This window comes from Idiotropiscis lumnitzeri, chromosome 14 (assembly GCF_059441095.1).
Source record: "Idiotropiscis lumnitzeri isolate Australia: NSW breed Sydney's pygmy pipehorse chromosome 14, RoL_Ilum_1.0, whole genome shotgun sequence".
NCBI lineage: Eukaryota > Metazoa > Chordata > Actinopteri > Syngnathiformes > Syngnathidae > Idiotropiscis > Idiotropiscis lumnitzeri.
Window position 1 is genome coordinate 10,343,081 of NC_142404.1, and position 21,973 is coordinate 10,365,053.

Genomic DNA, 21,973 nt, shown 5'->3' on the forward strand with positions numbered 1-21,973 from the left:
AAATATTCTAACGTCAGGTTGTACAGCCAGCTGTAAGATATATGACAAAAAAAAGTTTGTTTAGTCTTTTTTTTTTTTAACTGGAAACATACGTCTTTAAGGCGGAAGGGTTGTAGAGAGAACCAATAACCAGTGGAACCCTAAGTCTGCTAATAGTTCAGAAGAAGTAGTGTAGCAGAATTAAGAGAATGGTCAATTGAAAGCTAGCTTTAGCATTTAACTCCGAATGACATAGTGACCAGATAGACTAGTTTATCAATAACAATAATGGGCCAAAATGTTACATGTACCGATTATATTCTTCAACTCCTTGACCTCTGTACGCATAAAAGATAAATGATATTTGAAAGCATGTCTAAGTTGAACTAGAATAACCTGTAGGGTGTGTCACTGAAAAAGTGTAAGCAATTTTAGGTTAGGGGCTGTATGTGCCATTTTAACTGATAATAATAGCTCAAAATGTTGCATCACATGATGAGGGCTCATGTTTAAGTGTGCTAATACTATAAAGAACCTGCGAAAGGTTTCCAATTGAAAGCTATCTTTAGAATGTTTAACTTTGGTTGACACAGGGTTTAGATTTGCCATTTTAACCTATATAACAGCTCAAAAGGTCACACCAACATCATGTATATTTGAATTCTACTACTTGTGGATGTTTATATGAGAACAAATGAGTAGAGGAACATATGTTTAAGTGTTTGTGTGTCAAATTCAAAGTTTCTGGCGCTTTGACATGGTCCATATTTGTTATTTTAACTAATAAATGTCACACACTGTAATCTCCAGGCCAACACAAGTGGTACGGTTCAAAACACCCCCACAATAAATTAAACCTGCAATATAGAAATACCCTATTTAAATACACCGTAGCCATGTTTTCATCGCATTTATGGATTTTTCCCGCAAGTTCTTTAAATACTTTTAAAACAATGCAAACACATTTAAACATAATACATTGAGATGAGCGCAAGAGCAATGCATAACACAAAAATATTGCACAAAAAAAATAAATTAAGTAAGATCTCTAAAAGTGCTCCAGCACGCCCGCAAGCCTAGTCAGGATAAGGCGTCCAGAGAACGGACAGATGGATGTAATAACCCAAATTTGATATACAGATAGCGGGATTGCAAAAACTGAAGCACAACACAGCGGGTGTATACATAAATGCATATAAAAATTTTAATTCCATTTAGTGCCTTTGTATCTTTTTAAAGTAACAAATGACAAGTGGAACATGTTAAAGTGTGCTAAAACTATATTGTGGACAGAGTCCAGGTGAAAGCGAGTTATAGCATAAAGCTCCAGGTTGCATGGGGTGTCAATTTGTTCTATTATCTTACAAAAATAGATTGATATGTCACAACTACAGAATATACATTTGAATTCCATTGTCTATGCATGTTTAAACTTGTGGATATTATCATACTAAAGGCTTTAACCTAACATATATGGATTCCACTGCCTGTGTTTTATAAGGTTAGGCAACAAATGAAAAAGGAAACGTTTTTAATTGTGCGAAAGGTCGAACAATTTATGGATAGTGTCCAATTAAAAGCAAGCTTTAGCATTTAGCTCATGGTTGCACAGAGTGTAGATTTGTTATAAAAACCTACAACAGTAAATAAATAAATGTGAATGTCAATGCATGTGTATGTTTATGAGGCAATACATGGGAAATGGATCATTGTTAAGTGTACTAAAACGTTAAGAACTTGTGGATAGTGTCCTTTTGCAAGCTAACTAGCTTTAGCATGTTTAGTTGTGGGTGACACTAATGCCATACCTGCCCCAAATGGATAAGAGCATCACCCAAAAGGCTAAATTTGTGTGACAAATCTAGATAAGCTTTTTACAGTGATTTAAAAAAAATGTTTGACCTTATAAATGTAAACTATTTGTGTTTGGGGACATCAGAAAAGGTATGCTAACACTACAAGAACCTGTGGCTCTGATCCAATAGAAACAAAGCTATACACACTTTGGAGTGTTTCAAATGTGTGCGACACAGCACAAAGCCGCACAGAGTTCCTCACAAACGGCCTCCTAAAATACACACACGGCTACAAACCCCAAACTATAAATAAACTTAAAGCACACATCGGCTACGCATCAGTCGAGAGTCCCCCACCTCCTCACTGAATCTCAGCGCCCCACTTGGACAACTCCTGGCGGATACAAAAAAAACTCAAGCCAATGGCGCTTGAAAAACTCCAGGAACTTTTTTTTCTCCAATTTTTCCCCTAAAAAAAGAAGTTGGTCCTCTTTGGCCACAGAGCTACTGCTGTGGTGGGGGGTGGGGGTGTAAGGAGGACTTGAGCATTCATGGAGCCTCTCGGCCAGCGCAAACAAAGTCTTCCCGAAGAGGGAGGCCAGTGGACGGAGAGAACAACGACGTCTCGCCCGGACGCAAACGCGACACGAAAGGTGCCTTCACGGTCTCGCCGTGGCTTCATAAAGAAAAAGCCCCCCGTGTGAGGGCCCTCGGTCGGCGGGCGTGCGTTGTTCAAGTTATGCTAGCTCCGTTAACAATGTAACAATTAAAATGAGAAGGCTCAAGGCCTTTATAATCTCTCTCCACCGCCGTGTACGAATCACACCAAAGTGCTTTTTTTTGGAATGAGAACAAAAAAAAATACAATACCCCACGTCCGCGGAGCTCCAGTGGAATGCACAACACGCGCGGCGGGCATTGTATCCCTTTTTTCCATTTTCACCAACAAGCTCGGGCGGTCCTCCGCTGTCGGCGGCTAAAAAAACAGCATTTCTCCGCGGCTTTTGCGCCATGCCGAGACCATCGTGAATAATCCGCTTTTGTCGCGCTGGTTGCTTGGTGGGAATGGGAGGAGGAGGAGGAGGGGGGAGGAAAAAAATGGGGCTACTGTAACGTGGAAAAGGAGCGCCTCGGTTGTCCGCCACGGCTGTGGACGCGACGCGGGGCTTTGCTAGCCAGCAGCCGAAGAGCCTTCGAGTGTGGTGGGTGGGGAGGGGGGTTTCGTTCAGGAGGGCGACGGACGGATACCGGAGTGAGCAGTCCCCGGGAGGAGGACCCCGCGTGTGCCCCGTTGCCAGGAGGCGAACTGTGCCTTCCCACTAGCGACACTTTTCGTTTTTCTTATTCACCTGGATTCGTCGAGGGCCAGCAAAAACATGACACTCACCTGGGACTTTTAATTCCTCCTTCGCGTCACGCCAAAATCACAACATGGTCGCGGCACCATAATAAAATACAAACACGTCTCCCCCCCCCTTCACCCGAGTTTTTCCAGTGGTCCTACTCCATTGCCCAGTCAAGATTTCCTGACGTCGCTGTACGAGCACTACAGCCGACAGAAGCGCCCCTCTCCGTTCAGTTCAAATGGTTTGCTCTGAATTCTAAGTAGCAATTCTAGGTCAGGTCTGTGTGCCAGTGAGACTGCTGTCGGACAGTCGACGGACATTCATGTAAGGCTTCCCTATTTAATAATAAGAATGAAAAAAATGAACAAATTCGTGTTTTAATAGTTAGCTTCGAGTTTGCAGGACTTTTGTCAGTTTTGGGACCAACTTCCCAGGTTGGAAACGCTTTAGGACGCCACCGACTCTCTGGATGGGGAGTGGATGACGTCACTATATATATATATATATATATATATATATACTTTTTATAATATGTAATTTATTTCTGGACTTTTTTTGATTGCCGCATTAGTGCTGCCTGTTGAAACGAACTTAAAAATGTGCAAAACCCAAAGACGTTCTAATCAAAAGAAAAAACGTGTACTTGTATTAATGTGGTTATTTTATGAGGAAAGTTAATTAGGTTAGGAAAGTAAATTTCTAAACTCTCCATTATTTAATCTATTTTTGATTGAAATTAATAATTATTTCAGGTCTCTTGGTATAATAATAAATCGGAAATGTAGATTGATATCCATTTAAAATTTTGTATGTTTGTTTTTTTTCAAAACAATACATAATTTATTTGCACACCATTTTTGCATTACTGTATGTGAGTACACGTTTGGATGTTATTATCTGTACTTAAAGTCATTTATTTTATTTGAAAAATATGTTGTTTGATTAGACACTTGTTTGGATGTCACCTGGTGTCTCTGCAACAATTTTAATTGCAAACATGAAATATTTGTATCTTTATATAATTCTTGTTTTTTTAAATTCTATGAATTATTTTCAAGCTATGATTTGTTTATTTGCTGTCTGTGTTTGTATGTCAGTCTCTTCCATGTCCTCCCTCAAATCAATTAAAATGTCAACAAAAGTAAGTTATTCTTGTGTTAATTTATCAAATTTTTACTTTACATAAAATATTACATGAAGAATTTTAAAATAGTGTTTTTATTGGATGCCATTACCCCTAAATATAATGGCATGCATCTCTGCAATTAGCTCAAACAAATACAATTGAGATGCAATCTATTTTCATATTTAATAATACAATATTTTCATTTTATAAAACATAATATGATTTGTTTTAGGTTCTTTTTTCAAAAACTCATCCTCCCCTCATCCAGCCTTGATGATGTCATCTCATTATCTCTTTCTGTCTCGAGCAATATAAACATTACACACTCTGTTGCCATTAAAAAACTGAACAGAGATTGTTTTAACTGAGATGCTATTCTTAACTGTCATGGAAGTGTAAAAGTAAGTGAATCACTGTCTTGTGATAATCCATGAGGCATAACATTTAGAATCATGATCATTTTTATAACAGATCATCATTTGGTTGGAATGTTAAGTGACTGTAATACATCATAATGAATTGTGATGATTATTAGAAAAGTTCACAAAGAGTATATATTAGTACAACTTAAACTGATGGAGTGCTACTGTGACAATATTACAATTTGAGCAGAAAAATAAATTCTGGAATGTTTTATTTTTTCCCTTGAGTTTATTTCAACATCATTTCATTAAACGGGAGTCATTCACTGTTATGCACTTGCACTGTTCCCGCTGAGCAAAGTAATTTAATGACATTTCGGAATTTCAAAAATAGACCGCAGCCACTTGACAAATCGTATCACTTGTGGCGCAGCGTCAGGCTGCCCCCTCACTCACGCGCATACACTCACACATACAAGAGAGGGACTATCACAAACCTCAGAGGAAGAGTGAAACATTAAAGACATGCAACATGAGAGTGGTCCTCCTCAATTATTCATCAAGATACATTTCAAATGTAACCCAAATGTATAATCAGGACGACTGGGGATTGAATTAATTGCTATTTAAGCGTACACACTATTTAGATGGCCTCATTGTATGCTTGCACACGTGTGTGTGTGTGTGGGGGTGTGCGTGTGTGTGTGTGTATGTGTTCAGTCTCAAGGGGCTTTCAAAGTAAAGATGTTTTCGCAAACGGCAGGACATTCATGTTGTAGTGTGCTGTTTGAAGCCCGCTGCTTTGTGTCTATGAGACGCAAAATTGTGAATGAAATATTATATAAATAGAATTAGGTTTTTCTTCCCCGTAGGAACTAATGGAAGCATTTCTACAAATATAATCTGTGTCGGGGTTAAATTGTCGCAAAAATTAAGTCGGTTAGTTATAGATAATGTTTAAAAAGATTTTTTTTTTCGTTACCAGATGAACTAGAATGGTTCATGGTACGTGGCAATATAATTCAATTTACTAAATAAATCCAGTATTTCATTAATCTGTGCGGCACTCAGAATTTTTTTTTTACCAAAAATTCTGCCTGTCAATCAACAAGTAACCAAAAATAAATTCAATTTAACAAGTGAGTATATTATTTTTTATTCACCGGCGCTGCACAAAGGCTTTGCCCCATACCTGCCTGGCTACCAGTGATTGCATGTGAAATTAATTTAATTTACCAAATAAAGCAAGAATGGCACACAAGCTTTTTTTCCATTGGTCTATCGGTCACATCATGTTTTGCCCCATGAAGCCTGCCTAGCAACAAGTGACCACCGAAAAATATACATTACATCTTCCGAGTGAGCATGACTGGCATATATATGCATATTTTCCATTGGTCTTTGGGGCACACAAGATTTTGTCGCACAAATTCTGCCCAATACAGTGCCTGCATGTGACATGATGACTTCCATTTGTATATTGCAATAGCGTATAATGGCCCTTTCTTTGCGGAAACCTTTCACTTATCACAGCGAGTATTTTCGGGCATTGCAAATCTTGGGATTTGTGCTGCATATTTGTGACTTACAACAAGCAGACCACAGCTACATTGGACATGTTTGTGCATGCTAGTAAAGATCAGCGACACACCATAAAGATCTGCCTCCCTCTCTCTCAAACACACACAGACAAATAGTTGTGTGTGCATGTATGCATGATAAACCCCACTCTTGGTGTAACAGTAGGCTGGCAGAATTCCCACACTGGGTACATTAGACCTGCAAGACGAGTAAAGCTGTGTGTGGCGAACACTCCCGCCCTCCCGACAGTTGCGACTTTACGGCACGTCTGAAAATGCCGCAATCCACATCCATGTCACATGATCACAATCGCATGTATGGCACTGGATGGAAATGATGCTCTGTGCGTGTGCGTGTGCGTGTGTGTGAGGCTTCTCTCGGCCCATCTGTTCGCGATCCCTCTTTAAAGCAAGACGCCAACATTGACTGCTCACTTATCACATTACCATCTGCATTATTTAACGCTTCCATAAACACTCTTATGCTTCATGGACGAACACAGAGGATGGATATTTCACTGCCTCCACCGATGAAGATACTACTTTTGGCAAGTGAACATGGAGCATACTAATGCATACTGGGCAAGTTAACTGACTGCTAAATTTGTAGCCATAACAAAAACCATCGACAGGTCTTTGAAGCTCTAAAATGACCCTAAAATGGCTACCTCAAACCAAAATGGCAGACTTATAAAGTGTTGCACTAAATTGTGAAATCTAACTTCATTGTGACTACCAGTTAATAAAAACTTTGCAATACTGCAACCGTGACAGGTTTGAATGCAAAGCATAACTGCTAAGTGCATTTTTATCACTGCAGTGCAGTTAGCTCGCCAGATAACAAAAATATGCCGAGCAACAAGGGATGACTTGAAAGGTAAAATGTGGACTACAGAAACCCCCCCCAATTTACCCAGTGAAACTATGTGGCTTAAATGCGTTTTTAGTGGGTATTCCATTGCTCAAAATAATTTTTGGGGATGATATGTGTTATGTCAAATATTTTTTCACATAATAAAGTATATATCGTAATAAAAAACATAATTCTATGTATTTGGATTTTTAATAAGTTTTTTTTTTTTTTTTTAAATCATCCTTGGACTCTTGAGTAATTTTTGACCCACGTTAGCAAAGTTGAGTTATCGGACAAAAAGGAACATTGAAATAATGATCTGCAGTCATCAAAAACAAGAAATGTAAAGACTGTGTATCCAATCATAAAAATATAAACCACAGGTGACAGGACAAATAAAAACTCAAGACAGCATGAAATAATGAGGGGAAATCAATGTGGTCCAATCATTTTGGACCCATGCTGTGCATCAAAGGGTCACCGGGGGATGTTGTGTTGGTCAGAATAAAAAAACAAGTTTGTTTGACATGGCAGCGGTTGAGTGAGTTGAGTTGTGTGCAGCAGTGTGGCAGCGGGACCAATCGTCATTCACGAGATTACCTTGGTGCGCACTGTTGCCATGAGTAACAAGGCAAAGTGCTTCCTCACACATTGTTATTGACGCCTCCTGCATCAGGATTCTCGCACTTGAGGCGTGTGCGCTCTCTTTATATGATGTCTAAATTGCAGCAGGAAAATATAGACGCATGTGTGTTTTGTTTTAGGATTTTTCCTCTTGCATGTAACGCGCAATTCTTGAACATTTATAAAGTGTAGTGATAAACGAGATTAACTGACACATATGCAATACAATACGCAACATTGTACTTATGTGAAAAAAACCCGATAATTTATTTAATGTCAATTAGTTCCTCGCATTTGCAATTTCTTAGTTAAACCCCAAAGTATTGTTAACCCGTTAACATTTTTGCTTTAATGTGTTTTATTTTTATTTAATGGGTTGATTTGTTTTATCAACAAAATAGATTTAATTTAATGGTATATTATTATTGTATGTGTTTGACAATATAAATGTTGTGAAAGTTTAAAAAAATGTATTTTGTGTTCAACAATATAACATTTAATAAAATATGTTGGTATTTTTACATTTGATTTAATTTTGTGGATATTAAATTGCATATGCTGGTAAAGTAAATGCTAAAATATATATTCTCTTTTAATCTGATGTTAACATGGCACGGATATATTTATACTTTTTTTTTTAATTACCATTTTGTGTTCAGCTGACTGGGAGTTCAAATTAAAGTTAAAATATTAAGTGCCTCCCCACCCTTCTCAATAAAAGGATGACTTTCGAGAGGCCAGGAAAAAAAAAGATGTGTAAAGTGTGATACCATTGTAATATTTTCTGTAGACCTTGTCCTCATTAGCATCGCAGATGAGCCTTGGCAATTTGAGCTCAGGTGCATGATACCCACTGTAAATTAAGTTGATTGGACAAGATATGGAAAGACACACACCTATCCATATGAAGGCCTGCAGGTGACAAAGTCAAAGGAATAGTCTGCAGACCTCAGAAACAGGATTGCCTGGAGGGAAAGAAATTGGGGAAGTGTCCTGAAACATTTCTGCAGCTTTGAAGGTTCCGTCATCCGTAAATGGAAGGCATTCCGAACCAGCTGGACTCTTCCCAGAGCTTCGTCAAGGAGGTGACTAAGAAACGTATAGTCACTCAGTCTGAGCTCCAGTGTTCCTCTGTAGAGAGAGGAGAACTCTCCAGAAGGACAACCATCATTGGTGCACTCCACCAATTAACCCAAAACTTCTTGAACCTCTCCCTCAACTGTGCAGGAAACAACAATGTTGCCAACATTAGGCCCACTCCTCATTTTGCTCTCTTTTTTTGGGACAAATAATTGCTAGAGCGGTCAGAAAAGTCGATAAATATCGTGAAAACGTTGCAAGGATGGCAAGACAAGTTTAGCTTTTGCTTGCGACCTAGCTTGTACCGTACTAGTGGTCACAAGCGTGCACAAAAGCACCGCATGGCTTACATATTACTGACGTGGTCCTTGAGCAATAGTTCGTCCACGTGTGATAAAGATCAACAATTCACACTTGCATTCTTGGATGTATTAAATGATCCGAACATGTTTTTGAAGTGCGGGATGAAGCCAGAGTACATGGAGTCAAAGTATATGACACAAAAATTTGACTTGCAGTGTAATTGCCTGGCAATGGCAGAGGACTGTGCCCAATCCCTCCAGCTCTTGTTTATCATCGCCTGCAGTCGTGTTGTGCCACTCTCACCTGCGGCGGCTGATTGTTAGCCACACGGCGCAAACTAAAACAATGTTTATTAAGCGGTCATTACCCCTCCCCAACCCACCACCCCCCCCCCTTCCGGCACGAGCCCACCCACCTGTGTCTCCCCATTCCACTAAAGTGGACTGTTAAAGACTAATCAGAGGCGAGGACAATTAAGACGGCTTCCTAATGAGAGCAGGATTTACGTCTAGACGTGGGGCGGGGAGACGGGGACTGATGATGATGATGATGACAACGATGGGAGTCGGGGGGGGGGGGTTTGACCACCGTGCATGATGCTATTTCTGCATATGAACGCTCGCAGACAGGAAACAATACATGCACATATTCCTCAGCCCATATTCCCCCCTGCTTGTTGCCATGGGAACGGAAGCAGACGGAGCAGGTCTGTATCCCTCAGGTCTCCTCACACACGCACACATGCACGTACGCTTCTCTTCTGTCAGAGCTGGCTGCTCCTGTGTGGGCCACTGATACACACTGATTAAAGCAAGTTATAATTTGATTTTCTCAGCAGGCGCCGTTTAATAGAGCAGTTTAACTAAAGCTGTGCCTTCCCCCGGGGCTTAGGGGGAAGGAGACGAGAGGGAGCGAGCGTAAGAAAGAAAAGGCAAAAGATACAGAGAAAGAGAGAGAGAAAGAGAGAGAGAGAGCAAGAGACAGAGAGAGAGGGGGGGGCGCTAATCCCAAACATTGCTTTCTCCAGTTTATTAATATGTGCTTCCCTTCTTCTCCCTCCCGGTTGTAATATTGGTCCATTGTGGTTGTGGCGTTTAATTACAGACTCTGCTTAAAAATAAAAATCTGCTTCCTCCCGTCTGCACCGTGTCGCTCTGCCTACTTCCTACCTCCTCCTGCCCCCCCCCCCCCACCACCACCACCACCCCCGCTATTTCAGACCCATTTAGCGGGATAAGCATCTTGAGACAGACAGGTTTTTTTCCTCCACCCCACCGCCACCCCCTTCTCGCATCTCTTTCAGAGCGGAGGATATAGAGACTGGCATCCCGGTGCCCGTCTCGGAATACCAAGCAGGGGCTCGGGCATGTTAATATGCAGTGTGCGGGGGGGACAGAGGCTGAGATCAAAGAGAAGGCGCAGACAGACAGACAGAGGGAAGGATGGGTTGGGGGTGGATGAAAAAAAGAAGAGTGAGACCTTCTTTCCTTCGCATCATGATTCCCGCGTCATTCCCTTGACCCCCCCCCCCCTCGTCCATCCAAGAAAAGGCTTCATTACAAAGCGTGTTCCTGCAATAGCATTGATGTTTTTAAATCAACGTGGTCAGAATGCATTTCTGCACCCATCTCGCCTCTCGCTCACTTACGACGGTCGACCGGCCAGACCCCGAAGAGGCGTCCACGGGCTGAAATTAAACAAAAAAGGTGGCATGTGTGGAATATGAATCATTAGACTAGAGCAAGGACATGCCGCTGCTGTTAGTGAGGGTGAGGGTAAGGGAGGAGGGTGGAGATAAGGAGGAAGAAAGGGTGAGAAAGAATGAGAGGGCACATAATAAAAGATTAACTTCACTGCCAGAGTGCTGCAATTTCAAAAGCTTTGATTCCTGCCTGAAAACAGAAACAAATGGAGAAGGATGCGTGTACAAAATAAGAGGGGGAGGCCTCTCACTCCGATGTTAACATTGGCAACGAGCGTAAATGTCAAGCGCGATTGGTCACCAGTCAATCACAGAGCACTTACAGTCAAATTCAGACATAAGGAGCTCTATCTTGTTCGCTTTTTCCAGAAAAATGGTGCCTGTTAATTGTCGTGCCGGTGCAACCCTCACTTAGCATGTTTGGGAATTTAGCAGACCGCGACAGCTGAAAGCAGGTCTAAGTTGTGGTGCAGGTGGTGTAATTCGATTTTGGTGGATTTGATCAGGATGCAGGCAGACAGATTCTGCGCACGACTGCGGTTAATGTCATCGTATTTCATTCAAAAATATGACAACAGCTTGCAATGAACCCTTGGAAGAATGAGAGATTCTGATGATATTATCATGAAAATATTTTTAAAACAATCCCTCGGGATGTGGCACAGCTATGAATGGTTGGCTTTGGATTGTGGAGGTGGTCACACATGGGTGCAAAATTGGTGGTGGATGGTGGTCCCCAACTGCCCATTCCACAGAGACTTAATTATTCTGATCCACAAGTGGATGTCTTCTTGCTGTTCCTTATCAATCTACGTTGGGTGCGTCAGTCTCCTGCATGCACTCCAGCGAGTTAATTTATGTTTTCGCCATGTTGATGCCTCTCCTGCACTGAATTTAAAGAGATGAAGAGGAGCCACCTCCAGTGGCTGGGAAGCAAGTCGGCTGTGTTCACTCCCACAACGGCACAAACGCTCATTGCTAACTGCCTGCCAAGACAATAATACCGGAAAAAAGAAAAGTCCATACATGCACATAGACTCTTCTTTGCGCAAGATTTGCACTGGGCACTAAAATAGGGCCCAAGGCCTTGCAGAAAATAACTAAAAATAAGCCTTGGAAAGCACTTACAAATATGGACAAGATTGTTGGTGCCCCTCAGAAAATGTAAGAAACACCCACAGTTGTCAACTTGTCACAAAATTGAATTGAATCTGACAAAATAATGAAAACAAAGTTTAGGAACATTTAACAATTAAGATCAGACGTTGCTTTCTAAGGGGTAAATTATTTTCCAAACTTAATTCCAAAAGGAAACTACCAGCTAAGAGTCTCCATGAGGGTGCGGAAGGCTCCTTACCAAGGAAAGCGGGAAAGGAGAGAGCGCAGATTAAGGAAAATCTGCTTCTCTGATTCCAGGATAATTGATGAAGAGTGGTGAGAAGGAACCACCTACGCAGCATGCACACACTCTTATTTAAGTCTCAATGGCGCATGGGCACAATGACACACAGCACATTGACATTTCTCAGCATGGACCTTCTTAACTCTCTGCTTGACTTCACATCTCTGTTTTGTTTCCTCCGCTGTACTTCCTGTTCTGCATCTCCCCGCAGACACATCATGATATCTTGGAGAAAGAAATTTGGAAAAAGTTGCAATAGAATAGCAGCAGCGGAAACAAGCCGACACTCGCGGGCGCCAAGTCCTCCCTCATTAGCCCTGATTCCCCCTGAGTGACATCCTTAACAAAAGGATGCAGCCTCTGCCGCCATGGCAACAGCCTCCTCCATCTCTGCGCGCCGCATGTGTGCATGATGGGATCTCACTCTTTCCCTCTCACTCCATTGCTCGCTCCTTTTTTTCCCTCACTCGTTTTCTACCCCAGCTCCTGTTTACCATTTTGAGTCTCGAGCTCCTCTCATTGGATGCCTATTGTGCGGTAACTATCAAAGATCATTAAGCTCCGTACAACATTTACTCTTTTATTAGGGTGTATCACAGTGGTCTATTCAAACCATGCTTGAGCCACTTGCCACCTGAAGGCTCTGATGCGCATTACTAAATTATGGCACACAACAAAGAGGTAGGCAGCGTAGGCTGTGATATGACACGATTGGTCAAGCTTACTCGCAAATATGTCATCCAATAGTTTATCTGTGATTGTCCCCTCAACAAAAAAAATCACCTTGTGCAAATAATATACATGAAAAGAGCGACTACAAATATTAAACCAAGTAAAAGTGTAAGACACACAGATGGATATTCTGTTCATTGAGACTTGCCTCAACTTGTCTCTCAGCTCATCAGTGCAGCACTAATATTGGCTGTTCTATGCACTAGATGAACATCTGACTGAGCATTCTGTTGTTTGTCTAGATGCGTTTCTGCACTTTTTGTGTTTAACCAAGTAAAAAAAATCATCTTTAAAATGATATGTTGTATGTGCCCCCGAACTATTCTTGACATGGCATCCTGATTGAAATTGTGTTTTGGGTGTATGAATTAAGGAGCAAAATCCACCTGTTTTCTTTTATCTCAGCCGTTTTGTCACTTGCTGTTGACTGATAATTACATCACAATTTCTTAGGGTTTAGGTAACGGCCAATAGCGGATCACAAATGCAAGACTAATCAGAATACTGTATTTGGACTAACGGGGCTACAGAGAACATATTATAGAAAAGACTAATTTTGAGTCGACGTCCCCTTTCAAGTTTTAGAGCACAGCAACATTGGCGCTATTTAGCATTAGCAATAAGCTGAACAGACTCAATGGCTGAGTTATGAGGCTGTGTTAAACAAAGAAAGATCAATTCTTTGTTTTTAAAGTAAAAAAAAAAAAAAAACGGTTCAACGCAAAAGGAGATAAAAAATATCATACGTCAAGTCATTCGTCTCTCTTCTTGACAAGTTATCGTCGCCAATTCTGGCCAGGCGTGCAAGTTACATTTTCAGGCATTTTTGGAGGTCCACAATGTTGATGTATGACGATGTTTTCATCTCTTTCTAGGTTGCTGTACTCTTATCCGAGCTAGAGTTGTAGTAATAGAGCTGTGTGTGCGTGCCTGTGTGTAATCCGGGCTTCCAGGGGACGTTGTGATCGAGGCCTCAAGAGTCCAAGGCAGCAGCCAGTGTGTCTGGTGTCACAGCAAATCAACTGTCAGCTGTACACCACCTGCCCACTGACATGACCCCCCCTCACACCCCTCACCACTCTCACACACACATGCACACGCACGCATGAACACACATGCATGCATAGGCACACTCATACAAAGTCTGAAGAGAGCGACTATGAATAGAACAGCCAGAATGTTGCCATTTTCTCTCTCCTCTCCTTCCCTCTGTGGGCCGTGCCGGCGTCAGCGTTGTTATTTGCAAGTGGCCGCCAACACGTCTTCCTCCCCCAACCCTTATTCTCACCAGTTCCTTCTTGCTTCCAACATCTGCAGGTAGATACACTCGCTAAGGTCACCTTAAAACATCATCTGCAGCCCTCGTTATTGATAAGAGAGGGCGGGAGAGATGTTTCCAGAGTCAGATTTGATCCAGGGGGAGATGAAGGGGGAAGTGCACTTGGGGGGGGCCTCGTCTGGGCAAGTGTCTCTAGGGAGGATTTCCAGTGGCTGAATGCCCGTGTGCAACTATGAGATGTTATTGCACCGTTATGACACTGTGTGTAGCTTCCACGTAATACTCGAGGTTTGTGTGTGCGATCGTGCGTGCGTGTGTGTGTGTGTGTGTGGTTTGCGTGTGTGTGTGTGCTATTCTATTCTGTCTGGTCCCTCTGTTTCTCTGCTGTCTGTGGCCTCTTCTTCCCTATGAATACTAATGCGCTTCAAACCCCAGAGATCAACCCTCCTCCTCCTCCTCCTCCCTCCTCCATGCGCCTCCCTCCCTCCAACCCTGCCTCCCATCGCCGGCGCCTTCATCAGTCTCCTCCTCCTTACGCCTTTAACTTTCCCTCTCTTACAACCCCATCTTCTTCTCCACCCCAAATGCCCGCCCAGTTCTTCCTCTCTTGTCCTACTTCCTTTGCGTTCCCTTTACATACACATTGGGCAAGACCGCTTTCCAATGTCAACGTCATTTCAGGAGTGCACGCGTAAATGTAATTGTGTGCACATTCAAATCCTTGTAATTAGAAAAAAAAAAATAAAGAAAAAAAGAACATCCTCCCCTGAGCTGTATACGAGTGGCTCAAAGTGCACCCTCACCCCCAATACATTGTGACACGCTGGAAATTATTCACGGCCTAATTCATTTAAAATTGCCTAACCTGTCAGCCTCTTTATGTGTGATATAGACTCAGAAAGCAGCAGCACTTGCGTAGACTTTCATGCTGCCTCACCAACACTGATTTGGTCTAGGAACTACCATGAATAACGTGACAAGTGGGATGTGGGGAATTTAAAGGACGTTTTCAGGAAAACATTAACCTTTAAAGTGAGTAATTCATTTTGCAAAGAGGTGACCTGAGAAACTGGAATGCTTGTCAAGGACCAAGACAACATGCTAACAACAACGCTGTCTGTTTTTAATTAATTTAGAAAAAGCACATTGTCTTGGGTTTAATGCAATGCTACGTTTGTAGATATTGTATGCAGTTACAATTACGAAATACACATTTTAAACAAAATTACAAGCAGTCATTAAAATTCCATCTTTACACTAAGAAAATTTGAATAATTTTGTGCACAACTCCCAAATAAATAGATAAGCATGAAATATAGATTATTGAAAGTAATTTATACAGTGATAACTTTGACACATCCAACACATACAGAATAAAACTGTAGATTTGCATACAAAATTATCAGGCCTAATCTTCTTTGCCCTCTTCCCTCCACCATGCAGGAGATGAGAATGTCAACATGAGGACCACTGTTAGAATTTTTACTATTCACGTTTTTAGAAAAGTAGCTCCAAAGTCGGAAAAGTTGCTCAATATAAGTGGAAATGCCGCTAAGTTGGCAATACTCTAGATGCAAGTCGTAGCTCTTGCTCGCTACCTTGCTTCTACAGGTGTGCACATAAAATAAAAGCATAACTTTCAAAATAAAAGCACTTTACTTTTAACTTCGTGGTCACTGTGAGGGCTGGTTAGAGACTGTAGGCGGGCCTAATGTGTCCAGTTCTGTTCCTAAATTGCCAATGTTTGAAGCTCTCAGTTTTCCCACATCAAGACAGTACCGTGATAAACCACGCCACACTTAATTCGTCATTTGTAATGAACAGAACAAGGATCTGCTGTGTTTACTTCTTGCCATGTGACTTGTTGATACGATGACTCATTTTTCCTCATAGAGGCTAAGGGCTGCAGCAGTAAATGGAAATTACGGAATATAAATGTTGCATTGTCCAGAGCTTAGGTAAGGCAACGAGGAAAGCAAACATGAGCATGTGTGCTTTTTTTTTTTCCATTTGAGATTAGATTTGAGAGGAGCCTGAGAGCCACTGCAGCAAAGAGGAGACTAAGGCTTATAATATTGCAGCATCCAGAGGTATGCCTGGTAGAGTGGTAACCTTATGCAAATGTGTGTGTTTCGTTTCGTCATTTTGGCTTGACAGAGCAGATTGAAGGCGGTAAGAAAACGGAGTGCTGCAGCAAATTAGAGACTGTGGCGTGGGATCCAGGCATAGAAACGGGCCTATGATTATTGATGAGGGGACAAATGTTATCCAAGAGGACACACTGGACTGCTGCAGCAAATGCATCACAATTGCATAAGACGACATTAGCATGTGTTTGTTTTCACCTTTTTGATTGAATAGGAAACTAAGGGCAACAAGGAACCGAAGCGCTACAGCAAAGCAGAGACAATGGAGTGCAAAAGTGCAAGGCGAGCAAAGGCACAGCAACGGAAATGTGGCTGCTGGTAAGGAGGCACTTTTGATTTGATTGAAGGGTGTAAAAAAAAAAATAAAAATAAAAACAGGCCGCTTCAGCAAAGTGGAGACTGTGGAGTATAATATGTCAGAATCCAGTCCAGATGCTGTGTATCAAGAGGAAACTAAGGGCTGCAAAGAAACTGTGGAGAATATGGAGTTCAATACCGCACATTCTTCTGGGGAAGAAGGGAGCTGGCGTAACAGGAACATCTGAACTGTGATGCAGATGTGCTAACCACTACTCCGCCGTGCTTTTACCGCCAGTAACAATATTAGTTCCGCTGTATTGCGTTATTGGTGAGGAAACGATTACAGCTGGAGTGTATTAAGGTTGCGGGAGATTCTCAATTTTGGTGTCAGCAACCTAAATATGAAAATATCTTTTTCCATGCTTGTCTCCAAGGCGGCATTTGGGATTAATGAAGCCAGAGTGGAGGAGGAATCCTGCAGGATCTGCTCGCTGCATTCCTCCTGACGTTGACTGAAGTGGGGAGTGGGGTGTGGGGGGGACGTTAGCTAAAAAGCAACAGGCTATTGGTTGTCTCACGCGCACGGACAATAACTTAAAACAATAACAACCCCTGCCAGGAACAAAACACACACAGAGACAAGACGCCCACACATAATAATGACAAGCACACACAGACACACACGATCCAGATGCGTGCAAACAATTCACACTGCAGGACCACTTCGGGTTTCATCATCTTCTTTCCCTTTTTTTCCCCTCCTTCCTTGGTTTCTTTCTCTTGAGAACTGGGGAAGGGAAAAGGGGGAGTAGAGAGGAGTGGAAAGGGGAGGGGAGGGGGGTTGTCTCATTCCCCATCTTTTGTTGCTTCTCGAGAGGGAGAGAGAGCGAGAGGACATAGCCACACACTCTCTCCAGCCCCCGATCCACACACACACACAGGCGCACCCCCTCGCACACGCACACGCACGCGGATATGCACGCACGCAGACATACACACGCTCAAGAAAGCAGGCGCTAAAGGCTCATTTGTGCCACACACGCTCCTCAACGCTTCTCTTGTGCAACCCCCCCATTGCCAGGTCACTTGGTACGTTCCGAGCATTCCTGCCAAGTAGCTTTCACACACAGAGGCAAAAAGCTTGTCTCAGGCAATTGCTGACAAGCTACAAACAAGGCGAGCCGCCTCTCCTCCCCTCTCACCCTCAGCGACCCGTATATGTGCTACCCATCCTTGCTTTTTTTCTCCCCCCATACTCTTTACTACCCCACTACTGACGCCACCCCCCCCCCCCCATCCTCTTCCTCCTCCTTCCCACTGAGAATGTGGGGGCCCCAGCAGCATAAATTGTCAGCTGTTCCTGGGCGTACTCTCTGTAAGCCCACATATGCAGGCACTAGTGCTGCGAGGGTAACCCGAGTAAGCAAGACCCTGCTGGTTTCCGAGACTTGAAAAAGTAGACGGAGGCCCCCCGAATAATGCGGCAGTGTGAAAGCACTACTTATACACGGGCCTAACGCTGCCTTGAGTTACTCATGCAAACTGGATAAAAATACTGACTTCAATGATGCCCAAGTTAATATATCATGTCGGATTATATAAAAAAACACACAGTTGACCCAGTGAATAATAAAAAAAAATGATAATAGTTGGTTCAACAGTTGAAACCATCAACTAGCCGTTTTGACTCAATATCATCTGATTTATTCCAAAATCATCGCGATATCAGTTCGAACTGAGAAACAGCAAATAATTGTCTTAATTCAGTCAGGTAAGTTTCGTAAAAACCTGAAAGTAGCCGCCGTCAAGCACTTTCTAAAAAAGAGAATGCTGGATGTGTCCTTGTTAATAAATTATAGACCCATATCAAACCTTCCCTTCTTATGCAAAATTGTCGAGAAAGTGTTTTTTTAACCAACTCAGCAAATTGTTGAACTCAGCCAGACTTTTTGATGAATTCCAATCGGGATTCCGACCTGATCACAGTACAGAAACATCTCTTATAAAAGAACTAAATGATATAAGATTGAACACTGACGCAGGCAAGGTGTCAGAGTTTCTCTCACCGGATCTCAGCAGCATTTGATACAATTGATCATAACATATAGTTGAACATGTTGGAAACTTGGGTGAGATTAAATGGAACAGTCTTAAAATAGTTTAGGTCTTACTTTGAGGAAAGGAGTTACTTTGTGACCACAGAAAGCTTTGAATCTGATTGAATGGCATGTGGTGTCCATCAAGGGTCAATCCTTGGACACCTTCTGTATATCGTCGCTGTCCTGTGAAAAACAAGTATGTCCAATTTTAACAACAGATGTTTGTTTTGTTTTTTTCACCTGAATGGGATTTGTGTAACGGAGAAAGACCATTCAGGTAAAAATATTGAAATGAAAAAAAAATGACACGTGTTTTTCATAGGACAAGGACGCTCTGTTATCCTTGGTCAAAATACATTTATTTCTTTACTTTAATCTGAACTAATGTTTTTTGGGGAGATTTCTGTGAATGTGTTTAAATGTTGTCAAACTACCTTTTAGTAATGTCTGGAAGTTACTTTTGTTTTCTCTGAGTTGCTTCTGAATGTTGTTATCTATTGTTTGTAAAGGCTTGTTGATGTTGTGTCTTTGCTCATGTGAGGCACCTTGAATTGCCCAAAGAAAAAAAAGTCAATATAAGTAAACTACTAGTAGCATACCTTTGATTTATTTTAGTTTTTGTTTGTTTCTTTCTTTCTTTGCTAAATAACTCACTCTGTGATGATGAATGAACATAGAGAAGTTGACATTAATTCACAATTAACGAAGGCGTTTGCAGGAAGATACTGTCACCTAGTGGAGTTTGACAGACATGGATGTATTTACGTTGTATAACTACCATCTCACACAAAACATAGTTTACAACAGTCTAATAAAACAAACAAAAAAGTACTCACTCCTTGATGACAGACGCAAAGGTAGCCATAATGAAAAAGTTGACCTGCATTCATTTTCACTCTTCTTAGCTGTCATATAAATGCAAAGACACATTAGTGACTCAAAATAATCAGAAACCTTTCATGTAACACTACTCACCTCTTGACTGATGTTCAGCATACTAGTGCATTCTAAAGGAAGGAGTTCGTTTTATGGAATCAATTTTAACATTCTTGCCTTGATACAATTCCAATAGTTAACCCATGTGTGGTAAAACTAAAACAGGATAAAACTGCACACACTTTGAAGGAGCCTGAATGATTCATAAGAAGAGAAGAAGCAGGAAGGTGTCTGCGGAGTGATACTGTCACCAGGTGGTGTTTTACAGGTATTCGTTGATTTAAAAAGCGTTCATTAAAGGCATTGTCTGCAAACATTATTTCATCACATGTAATATTCTGAGTATCCACATTGCTTCCTAAGAAATTTAATTGCCAAGCCACTTTGACTTGGGCATGTTGCTAGGGAGTGTTCAGGGACATTGAAAATAATAGGATGTGACCGGAACCATTTTGCATTTTTGTCTTGAGCTTCATTGGGCGGTTATTGCGGTCCAACGGCAAACAGCGCCACCACGTGTACACATTATGTAGTGCTTCGGTCAATGACGGATCATATTTGAGCGCCTGCAATCTTAATTTGGACTATAAATATACAAACCCTTGGGGGGGGGGAATGTTGAAAAAAGTAGACCACTGACCTGCCAAAAAAACTAAAGTTATTTCAAATGACAACTTTATGGCTTTAAGAAAGACTAAAAATAAATCAAGAAAAATTGTGCAGGGCAGTAACGGTTACTTTTTTTAGACCAGGCAGAGGGGAAAAAGCAATCCCTCAATTCTGTGGAAAAATAAAATGTAATCACCCTTAAATTTCCATTCCAAAAACTAAAACCTAATCAGATTAGCAACGCTTTGTTAGCCAGCAGTTAAAGGGTAGAGCTGTTGCACCAAGTAGAATGACATGAATCATGGCTCCAAACACAAGATGTCAAGTGAAACTAAAGGAGAGGATTATCAAACGTATTCATGAAGGTGGGTGATGATGATGAAGATGAAGTCAAAATGATAATGCATCTAGACACATAAACTGTGAAAACATTCCACAAGGTCATTGTCAAGGCCGGATCACAATCCAATTGAAAACCTTTGGTGCGCGTTGGAAGAAAATAGCCAATGGCAAGACTCCAAACTGCAAAACTGATCTGGCAAAAGCAATCAGAGAAAGTTGGAGCCAAGCTGATGGAGTACTCATTTACACCTTTGAAACTGACAGCTCTTAAGCCAAGATGATGCAACAAAAGTACTAGCGGTGTTGAAGTATTTCGTTTTATAAGATATATTTTTTTCTGATTATTCATCAGTGATTTACGGCCCCTGCCCCGCTTGACCTAAAATGATTTCCTTTTTTTTTTACTTGATTTATTTCTTCAAGCCAGGAAATTGCCATTTGAAATAACAATCTTTGCTATGTTAGTTTTATCAGTTTTTTTGCTAACAAAAGCACTGAACTCACATACTGCAAGACTAATGATTCCATATTTTTTTTGCAGTGGCAGCATGGTCTGATATTGGTTTGTACTTATGATTTCCATTTTTGAGATTCAGGGTTCCAATCATTTCTCCACGTCTCCTGTTTGGACTTTGCATGTAGGTGTTTTCTTTCAAATTCCCAAAACATTCTCGTAAGGCTCATTAAAGACCAACTATTCCATATGTGCTAATTGTTGTCTATATGTGCTCTGTGATTGGCCGGTGTCCAGTCTGGAGTGTACGGTTCTGGCCTAAAGTCAGCTGGAATAGGATACAACTTACCTGCACCCCAAATAACTAGAGGTATTTAAACCATGAACGGATAAAGTTTGATAAAAAAACAAAAATAAAACAACAGCATCAATCAAATCAAGCATTTCTCGTTTTGTTTTACAAAGGCATAACTTTGAGACACTCAATGTTATATACTCAGATTTATTGATCAATTTAGAACATCCCCAGAGCAAACACGCGTTACCTTCCCCACCACAAAAAGCACAGGAATGCATTTCAAATCTCATTCTCATTAAAACTTGCAATCACATACATCCCCAACATTTAACATGTTAAAAGATCCCAGCATTTTATATAAATACTCTTGTATTTTTGTTAAATAGCCTATCATTTGTCATGCTGGCTCAACACGCGAGCTTGAGACTATAGCAAAAAGAAAAAGATAATTAAAGCAAGTATAACAATATAAAAGTCAAAAATGTATTCAGTTTTAACAGACAGTAAGATTTTTGAAAATTAATTTGTGAACCATAAACATCTCTATGTGCACACATTGCATTTATTCAGTAGGAGGGAAAAGGGCTTGGATTTAGGTGGAGGACGGGATGGATCAAATTGCCA

General features: G+C 41.3%; 1 protein-coding gene across 3 annotated transcripts in view; it reads right to left on the reverse strand.

Moving 5' to 3' along the window:
* The window catches only part of bcl9 (BCL9 transcription coactivator), a 38,623-nt gene extending 35,316 nt beyond the window's left edge, over positions 1–3,307 (reverse strand). For 2 of the 3 annotated variants that reach the window (XM_088314398.1, XM_088314396.1), the window contains exon 1: positions 2,646–3,101. The gene's annotated coding sequence lies outside the window, so the exon portion shown is untranslated. Of the gene's footprint in view, positions 1–2,645; positions 3,102–3,162 lie in introns of those variants that run through there. The other variant, XM_088314397.1, reaches the window with a different exon arrangement.
* Between the last annotated feature and the right edge of the window lie 18,666 nt (positions 3,308–21,973).